This window comes from Equus caballus, chromosome 13 (assembly GCF_041296265.1).
Source record: "Equus caballus isolate H_3958 breed thoroughbred chromosome 13, TB-T2T, whole genome shotgun sequence".
In the NCBI taxonomy this organism is placed as follows: Eukaryota; Metazoa; Chordata; class Mammalia; order Perissodactyla; family Equidae; genus Equus; species Equus caballus.
The window spans coordinates 75590-85489 of record NC_091696.1 but is presented as its reverse complement, the minus strand read 5'-3'; the positions used below and the strand labels follow the sequence as shown (position 1 = coordinate 85489).

The following is a 9900-nucleotide window of genomic DNA, read 5'->3' as shown; positions in this document are numbered from 1 at the left end:
CCCGGGGCTACAGGGACGACGGGGACACGGTGACCACGTGCGTACAGAAATGCCACCGGTGTTTATTCAGGAAAACGTCAGCTCACGACGTCCCCGTTAGAGAAACCCTCCATAAAACTGGAAATCTACACGTATGTGCGTCTGTGCGGGCGGCGACCGCACCACACGATCCAACCCGGACTGCAGAGCCCACGGATCCGGCGCGACCCCGCGCTCCCCGAGCCCCGCGCGCGCGCAGAGCGGAGGGCGCGCCACAGACCCGGCGCACGCGCGGAGCGGAGTACGGAAGCGCCGCAGGACTCAGCCTCCCAGACCCCTGAGGCGGCGAAAAGGGGTTCTGCGCAGGCGCGGAGTACGGGAGTGCCGCAAATCCAGGTAGGGACAGCTGGGGAGGCGAGGAGGGGTTCCGCGCATGCGCGGAGCGGAGTGCTGGCTCTGGGCGACCTGGCTGCCAGGAGACGTGAGGGGAGTGGACAGCGAGGGGAGAGGTGGCTCTTGCGCCCTCAAGCGGAGACTCCGCGGGGAGCGGGTCACGATGGTGGTCAGGCGCGCTGAGGAGTGGGTCCTTTGCCGGCGGAAACGCTGTAAAGACCGTGTGCCTCGGAACTGGGCAGTCCGAGAAGGCCCCGACCTGAGCGGCCAGAAGCCCACGGCTGCTCTGGGAGACTAGCACCAGCCTGAGGGAGGGCGACAGGACGACACTGCGCACGCGCAGACTGGAGGCCCCGGGCTGCTGCGCTGGGGAGGCTCTGGCCCTGTCTCACACGCCCGTCCCCTGCGCGTGCCCCTCCCGCAGGAGGTCCCTGGTGCCTGCTGCGTGTGGCCTGTGACGCCATCAGGAGGCGTCCGGAAGCGCCCGGGCCCGCGACCCCGCCCCCCCATCCCGCCAGGTCGCCGCGAGAGAAGGTGGCTGCCCTCCCCGCCCCTCCGTATCGCCTCCCTCCGCGTCCCCCACCGCTCGCCCCCCGCCGTCCGGACTCGGGGCTCCGCGCGGCTCCGTCCGAGGCTCTGGCGAGATGCTGCTGCCGGAGCCGCCGCCTGAGGAAACGGCCCCGAGCGGGCGGACGTGCGGGCTGCGGCGCCCGCGCTGCGCGTGAGAGCGCTCGGCCGCTCCGCCCTCCCCGCGCGCAGGCTGCCGCGTCACGGCCGCGTTGGCAACCGGGCGCCCAGGCACGGCCATCGGGGCGAGCAGAGGCCACCCGCGAGCGGGCCGCGGTTGCACGAGGGGGCGCGGCTGTGCGCCGGTTTCAACTCGCTGCCTCCCTCTGCCCCGACTCGCTCCCGCCTCCTGGGCGGGGCCCGACTTAGCCTCCGCCCCCCCTTCCCTCCCTCCCCCTTCCCTTTCCTCCTTCCCTCCCTCCTTCCCTCCCCTTCCTCTCCTCCCTCCCTCTCCTTCCCTCCCCTCTCCTTTCCTTCCCTCCTTCCCTCCCCCTTCCCTTCCCTCCCTCCCTCCCTCCTTTCCTTCCCTTCTGCTCTCCCTCCCTCCTCTTCCATCCTTCCCTTCCCTCCTTCCCTCTCTCCTTCCTTCCTTCCCTCCCCCCTCCTTTCCTTCCCTTCTGCCCTCCCTCCCTCCTCTTCCATCCTTCCCTTCCCTCCTTCCTTTGCTTCCCTCCCTCCCTCCCTCCCTCCTTCCCTCCTTTCCTCCTTCCGTCCCTCCCTCCTTTCCCTTCTCTCTATTTCTGCCCAGCCTCTGTCCTGCTCCCTGCATTCCAGCTTCACTGAGCTGCTGTGGTCCCTGAAAGACATGGTCCCTCATCATTCCCCATCTCCGAGGTCACCTGTCTGGGATGCCCTTTCTCATGCTCCCTCCTTCCTCCCTCTGTGCTGTGTCTTCTGAGACCGCCCTCAGAGGCCACCTCTCCGCATCCCTCCCTGACCTGGAGGACATGTGCATCCCTTCTCTGTGGCCACATTACCACACAAAGACAGGGTTCTCTGCCCGATGCCCGTAAAAAGCCAATGATCACACCACCAGCTTTTTCGAGGTCGGCCAGCCAGGAGGCGGGAGTCAGAGCTCTCAGAGGTGTGTTCCAGACCCAGGACTTGCGCTCAATTTGTGGGATGGGGGGTGGTCTGAGGTGTGGAGACAGCGACTGAGGAGGGAAGTGACGTATTTGACGGCCTGCACCAGCGCAGTCAAGCTCCATGCTCTCACAGGACGCCTACTCACAGATGAGGTGTTAGGTGACCTGAGGGTGGGGTTTGCAGCCCCTGATGGCAGAGAGTCACTGACTGGGCATTCGACAGGTCCAGGTGGTGGGTTGGTGGTCTCAACAGGCCTGAACTGGACAAGAGGCCTCTCAGTTCCTGAGACACAGCTCAGTCGCTCTTGGTAAGACGGTCAGTTTGAATCGGTCCTGGTGGCCCGTGGTTACAGCCTCCCTGAGCTCTGGCCATGGCCCTGTATCCAGTTACTGGCGCTGGTCTGCGCTTACTCCGCTGTGTCTCTGCCCTTCTAGGATACGGTGTGGACACTAGTTCATACCTCCAGCTTCTCCTAGTACCGTGCCCAGGCTGGCAGACACAGTGGACACTTGCCGCCCAACTGACACGCTGAGGGTCGGATGTGCCGCATTTGCAGGTTACTGCCTGTTCCCTGTCAGAGGCAACAAAGCTGCTAGAGGTCGAGGAGGGCGTGGGTGTTGTGTAGACTGCGCTCGGGCTGCAGACGTGCGAGGACGGGCCCTGGGTGGTGCTGACAAACGAGGGGAACGAGTGAGTTCTGAGGGCTTTATAAACACCCAGTAGAAGATGTATCGCCCCAGATACGGTTTGTTTCTTAGTGAAAGTCAGCTCTATGAAGGTGTAACTTCCGTACGATAGAACACAGGCATGTTAAGTGTGCGTCTGGTGAATTTTGGAACATGTCAGCACCTGGGTGGCCACGACCCCCATTGAGAACTGGACTCTCTCGGCGTTAACCAGATCTCCTGAAATTCTCCATCTGGCACAGGGTCCGCCTGCCCCACCTGCAGTGGGTCGTGTGCTTTGGGCTCTGGCCCCCGTGGGAGCAGCTGCAGTGGACGCTAGGGGGACACCAGGCTGGTCTTCATCAGTCACAGAGACCACTCTCTGTCCAGAAATAGGAGTGTGTGACACCTCTATCCTCGTCACGCCTACGGCTGACCTCGACCGGTAACCACAGCCTGCGGTGCTCACATTCCCAGGAGACAGCCCAGCGGTCCCGTCCCAGTTTGTCAGGATTGCCCACCACGCACACGCTTCTCCTGTGTCTAGGTCCCGATTCTGGCACAGGACGCACCACAGTGCTGCCACGTTCCTCCTCCTCTGGTCCCAGGCTTGGCGCTGGCCACTCCACAGCAGCATGTCTGTCATGGTCTCCAGCTCAGCTGTGCTGGCTTGTGTTGTATCACAGCTCTGCCTGATCTTACATACTTATTCTAAATCTCTCCTCCAAATCAGGAGAGTACCTCGAATAAGGAGGGGTCTCCAATGGTTTGAGAGTCAGAGTTGCTTTGGAAACTAGATGCAGGCCCCCCCGAGAGGCTCCAGTCCTGGAGTCCCCACATGTCATCCCGTGTTCAGAGATGCGGGCACTACAGGCCTGATGGGAGGGAGTGGCTGCCGTCCCTAGATGTCCACCTGCGCTGCCCTCTCCCTGCTGGAGAGAGTGCCTTAGGGCAGATGCTGTGACGAAGGTCAAAGTGACCTCTGCGTGTGATGTCTGCCACTGGTGGCCCCAGTTGCATAACTGCAAAGAGAACCCCAAGGAAGGGAGGGAGTCGCCCCAGGATGAGGCGCCTGGTAGTTGCTCCTCTGGGATGGCCCGTGGGCAAGGGACTCCCTGTGTGGCGGGTGTGGGGTTCCTGCCAAGTCACCGCCCATAAGGCGTTAATGAGGCGTTTGAGATGAGGCCCCTAGTCTGGGGGTCTCCCCTTACTGGAGCCCCCTGATCTGAAACTCCAAGGGGCCCTCCGGGGTCAGCTCCCTGTGGCCCCTTGTGTGGCACTCCAGGTGTCTCTGTGCACACTCACCTCTGTGCTCTCCTGACCCCTGACCTCTGGACTGCGAATGTGCAGGGATGAACATGGTGGGAGCCCAGAGCATGGAGCAGCTGTGAAGGGACAGGCCTACAGGCCTGATTCCCGAGCCTGGCAGGGCCGGCAGAGGATCAAGAGCAGGCAGAGCCGAGCTGAGCCCTGACCCAGAAGGGAGAGGAGCGTCCCACTCCAGCATGAGGGACCCCATCCCCCCAGGGCGTGGCTGCTCCAGCCCTCCCTGCAGTTCATTCTTTTATCAGCAAACGTCCCTGCATGGGGCTTTGGGGAGAGCTGCTCTCTGGTTCCTGGGAGGTGCTCCCTCCGGGCACCCCTGGGTCCTGGCGTGGCCCCGAGAGGCTCAGAATCACCCAGCATTGTGGGGCTGGAGTCTGGAGCTCAGCCTCTCCCTCAGGCCTCCCTCAGGGGTCCTCTTGCCTCAGCTCACTTGAGAAGGCCAGTCCTTCCAGGTCTCCCAGGGCCTCCAGTGGTGTCAGAGCCTGACACTGGCCAGAAACCCCTCCCACGAAGAGACGCCAGGTGAGCGTCAACTCCAGCTACCCGGAACACCAGCCGGGCTCCATCCTCTGCACCCTGTGAGTGGGGGTCTGCCTGGGGCTGCAGGCCCAGTGCGGGGCAGTGTCCGGCCTGAGATGAGCAGACAGGAGGGCCACCCCGGCCCGCAGAGCAGCAGCTGTCTGCCCTCGCCTCGTTGCCTCTCGTGCAGGTGGCTTCACCCACACGTTGCACCGTGTGTACAGGGAGACAGTGGCGCTCTCCCGTGTGCACACACCACTCCTTCAGAAGCAGCACGTGCCCTTGAGCCTGACTCCGTCCCCAGGAGCCCGTGGAGGCACAGCAGGGCCTCTGGCCACCGCAGCAGGAGGAGCTGCAGCCTCTCTGTCAGCTGGTGGTGTCTCAGGGAAGCAGTGCAGATGGGGTCTCTGGACCTGCTGGGGGCCTGGAGTGGTTTCTGAGCCCCAGGGATGGTGAGAAGTGAGGTAGGAGGCCGGTGGAGGGAGGAACAGAGATCCCAGGCTGGCATTCGCATCAGTGACCAGCCCTGCAGGCAGCTGTGGTCGAGGGCGCGCGTCTGACTGGAGCAGGTGCAGGGGTGAAGTTCTCTCAGGCAGACAAGCATTCAGTCCCGTTTTCCCAGGTGTACTTAGCACGTCGGCACCTCTGCTAATGGCAGCAGCTCCCTGCCCAGCCAGGGGACCCACCCGGATGATCCCCTCCCCCCTGGGCCCAGTGGGCATCCTGCCGGAGAACTGGGGCCAGTAGGCTCCTGGGGTCCCCAGTGCCCCTGCCCATCGGCCCGGAGAAAGGAGGGCTGGAGAGGGCGGGTTCCTGGCCTCTGCTGGCTGGGCCTGTTAGAATTCAAGGGTGGGCCGTCTTCTGTGTTTCAGGCTCCAGGACACTCAGGGTCATCAACTTTGTTAAATTTCTAATCAGAAAAGTTCTGACTCTAGCACGACGGTGTTTCCCTTTCATACAGGATCATGAGCCTCCCAGGTGATGGTGAAAATTGTAAAATTTTATTTAAAATACATTTATTCCTTCATTATGAAAGTAACAGAGAGAAGGAACACATTTCTGAAGCCAACATGGTCTGTTAGTTAATTAAAATTATAAAGTTTAAAATGGTGAAAGTGATAATAAAAAATAAGGAAGCAGACATACTTTGCATATATTTTTAACTTAAAACTTATAAATATGCATTAATTCTTAATAAGTTCATGAGATTTACTTTTCATACAATGAAATCTTCAGATTCTGACTGTACGTGCTGATAAGTTCTGATAAAGGTGCACAATCAATGGAGATGCATCAAGTTTCCATCACGCTAGAAAGGCCCCTCTCCCCTCTGGTCAATATCCCACCCGGGGCCGCCTCACACCCAGAGTGACCTCACAACCAGGGCCACTGCTCACCTAGGGCCACTGCACAACCAGAGCCACAGCACACCCGGGGCCACAGCACACCCAGAGTGACCTCACAACCAGGGCCACTGCTCACCCGGGGCCACCACACACCCAGGGCCACAGCACACCCGGGGCCACAGCACACCCAGAGTGACCTCACAACCAGGGCCACTGCTCACCTAGGGCCACCACACACCCAGGGCCACCGCACACCCAGGGCCACAGCACACCCAGGGCCACAGCACACCCAGAGTGACCTCACAACCAGGGCCACTGCACACCCGGGGCCACTGCACACCCAGAGTGACCTCACAACCAGGGCCACTGCTCACCCAGGGCCACCGCACAACCAGGGCCACAGCACACCCAGAGTGACCTCACAACCAGGGCCACTGCTCACCTAGGGCCACCGCACAACCAGGGCCACAGCACACCCAGAGTGACCTCACAACCAGGGCCACTGCTCACCCGGGGCCACTGCACACCCAAGGCCACCGCATACCTGGGGCCACCCTCTGCTTCCTCTGTCATCGTTTGGGCAGCTCTGGCCTTGACTGTATTTTCGTGTAGGGTGGAGACTAGTCAGCCGGTCAGGACTGGAGTCTTATTTTCATTTTTGGTATAAACCACGTGCTTACTTCATCCCCTAAGATACCCACTTTTGGTACTTTTTTTTAAGTACCAGGACTGAGACTTGAATATGTTTGTAAAGTCACCTGAGACCAGAAATCTTCCAAATTTTCACAAGTTGCTTTTCGTATTTTGAGGTATCTTGTCTGCAGCTAATTCAAAAGCAATTTTTAAAGTGACTTCACTTGCCTTTGTCTTGATTTCCCAAACTGTGTATTGTAGAAACGACTTTCTCTCCTTTTACACGATGCGTAGCTGGTTTATGTAACGTTTGGTCAAGTTACGCGGTAGAGCAAGAGCAAGTGGCGTAGATGGGTGGGCGCGACCTGACCGCGTGGTTGGTGTCACCCCCACTGACACCTGCGTCTTACCGGGCTGCTGAGCCCCGAGACCAGAGCCGCCTGAGCTGGTGGAGCAGAGGTTGGTGTGCGATAGGTTCTCGCACACAAATGAATAACAACAGATGGGAACACACACACTGGTCCTACACTCCGAGGCATCTCTGCACAACGCCTGCCGTGTGGTTTCCCAGCCTCACGTGTGTGTGTGTGTGTGTGTGTGTGTACGGTTAGCCTTGCTGCAGGGCCCAAGGGAGCCGCCTGTGCCCCCAAAACTGCCTTCGCTCTGACAGTGACCACACGGAATGAGGTTCTCTGCCTGGTGCACATAAACAGCCGCTAGTCGGGCATCAGCCTTTGCGAAGAGACCAGCTTTATTCTGCGAGGCCGACCTGCAGGGAGGCAGGGGGCCCTCATCTGTCTCCCCAGAGCAGGATTTGGGGTGAAATTTAGGGGGTCTAGACAACAGTTAGGCACGCGCAAACTCTGGGGGGACGGGTTTCCATTGCTGGGCTTCAAGCATTTATGACGGGGTTCTAACTGTTTACGACGGGGCTCTAGACATTCTCTGTGAATTTTAACACTGGATCTTCCTGAACCAGGGCCCTCGCTTCTGATGAGAGCCCGACCTTCAAACTCCGGTCGCATTCTGTCCTTGGGTTCCGTGGGAAGGGGGATCTTCGGTTCCACGGTCATTTCAAGTCAAGATTTCCTCTTCTGCGCGTGCTCTGGCCACGTGACTTGGCACGTTTCCTGTTTCCTGAAAGGCGATTCTGAACCTCTCTGTTGATAAGAGATGGCTCAGTTGACCTGGTGCTGGCGGGCCTGCGGTTACACCGCCAGCTGCAGGCTCGGGATCCCCAAGGCGGTGCTTGGTGTGACAGCTCTCTGGAAGGGCCTGGAGCTCGCTGAGAGCTGAACCACGCATGGCCGTGGTTCGTCACAGGGAAGGGACACAGATGAAAACCGGCTCAGGAGAGGCGCCCGGGCAGAGTCTGAGTCCCCAGATGCGGAGCACCCCCCTTCTTCCCAGCTCACCCCACAGACACCTTCCTGGAACGGAACTTGGATAGCGGCATGTGGGTGTGGTTCTAGATGCAGACTCTGAGATGAGATTTGTATGAAGGACATGCTCCCCGGAAACGTGGCTGGGAGTGGGGAGTGGACGGGGATGGGGAGGAGGCGCATGCAGGCCTGTGGAGGGACAAGGGCTCCATCCCGTGGAGGAACTCCGGACTCTGCAGGTCATGGCTCGCAGGTGTCCCCATCTGGAGGTGAGTGGCTTTGAGTGTTTGTGCCCCTGCCTGGCAGTCACCTGTTAAGGGTTGTAAATCGCGACAACCCCAGCCCTCAGGAGCTCAGGGAAGGGCCCTCCTGTGGCCGGAGGGCGGCCCTGTCAAAGATCCCAATGATGCCCATGGGAGTGGGGTCCTAGAGCCCAGGGGTGTGAGATGGCGGATGGAGACCTGGACGCGCATCTGTGGCCGTTATCATCAGAGACCCCGCATCCAGAGGGGCTAATGGTTTTCTCCTCAGACAAGTGAGGGCTCCTGGTGTGACTGTCCGACCTCACGTGCCAGTGGGGTCAGCACCCGGCCCAGAAGCAGCAGCTCAGCAGCCACCTGCCGTTACCCTCGCCCCGACTGTGGTCACAGTGTCCCCACACCTGGGCAGAGATGGGGCAGTGTTTTCTCTCCTTCAGATGCCGCCCAGGCCCAGACTTTGCCCCAGAGCCTGGGGGCCGTGACAAGATCACCACGGACTGCAGGACTGCCTGCTGTCTGCTCCATCCCACACAGACTGTTCCCCCGTCCTCCCTCCTGTCTGGTTTGAGATGCCAGCCTCCGTCATCCTGACCCCCCAGTGGTCACAGCCCCGGCTTTGGGCAAAGGTCAGTGGCTGTTTGGAGGGGTCTGGGCCAGTGGGAAGGGACCAGCAAGGTAAACTGCTTGCCCGCCCTCCCTCCCCACCCACAGAGCTTTTCAAGGCGGTGGTTCCACGTGGCCTCCCTGGAGATGCCCTGATGAGCCATAGTCTCACTGTCTTCCTCATAATCTGCAGCCCGCTCAGAACAAAATGAAAGGCCCCACTTTGCATTTATTCTCCTTTCTTCCCGGTCACCCCCCACTCCTGTTCCCCTGGATTGCAGCCCGCACCCCACCCCTAGTAATTGGTCCCGGCTCAGTTTTCCAAAGGACCCCCGGCCAGGGCACGAGGTGGCCTCACACAGCGTCATGGCCACACAGACAGAACTGTGTTTGCTGTCAGCAGCCTGCTAGAAAAACTGTGAAAAATGAAAATGGGAAAAATTGGAAAAACCACTGCTGTGTGTCCGGCTCCCCCTGGATTGTGATTCTACTGGGACCTGTGCCTTTCATCCTCTTTGAGCTATTTTACAACTCTCAGGCTGCAGAAAGCTTGAACTAATGCAGATAATTCTTGCCTGTAGAAATGCAAATAAATTTTGTCTGTTCAAATGAAATTGATTATCACCCTGTAGGGATTGACCCATTTCGCATCTATTTGTAAATTTATTTCAGCATTTCTGATTGTCTGCATGTGAATGGGTCTGGATTCTGCTGTGAACTGGTTGTAACATCTTACTGGTTCCCTCGTTAATTCATGAGTTAAACAAACTGCAACGTGTGCATTTTATGTTTGCATAAGTCATGATTTTACTTTGAAAAGAAATCGCCCTTTCACAGTGCCCCCAACGTGTGCCTGGAGTCACCCTGGGGAAGGTTCAGGAGGCTCCTCATTGCTTATTTCTCATTCATGCAGAAGGCAGCACGTTCCGACTGTTCCCCATCTTCTGACTTGTCCTCTAGCAAAGGGGGCGGAATGTGTGACCCCGGAAATGCCACTTGGGCGAGATTGTTTGAGCTGAAGACCCTGGAAAAACAGCAGGTGCCAGAAGAGTGTTCTGAGCCCCCTTCCTTCCTGAGGGCAGGAGGTAAACCAGGGAGGAAGGTGTCGCCCCGCGCCGGGAGGAGGGAACCGTCAGCTCCA

General features: G+C 59.2%; 2 long non-coding RNA genes across 2 annotated transcripts; both read left to right on the top strand.

Annotated features, from left to right (window-relative positions):
- The first annotated feature begins 261 nt into the window (after positions 1 to 261).
- Positions 262 to 9546, top strand: LOC111776165 (uncharacterized). Its single transcript, XR_011424229.1, has 3 exons — positions 262 to 375; positions 8594 to 8782; positions 8868 to 9546. It is a non-coding gene; the product is annotated as an uncharacterized lncRNA (long non-coding RNA).
- On the top strand, positions 855 to 3456 carry LOC138916960 (uncharacterized). The gene is made up of 3 exons (XR_011424227.1): positions 855 to 2023; positions 2460 to 2581; positions 2954 to 3456. It is a non-coding gene; the product is annotated as an uncharacterized lncRNA (long non-coding RNA).
- Positions 9547 to 9900: the final 354 nt, after the last annotated feature.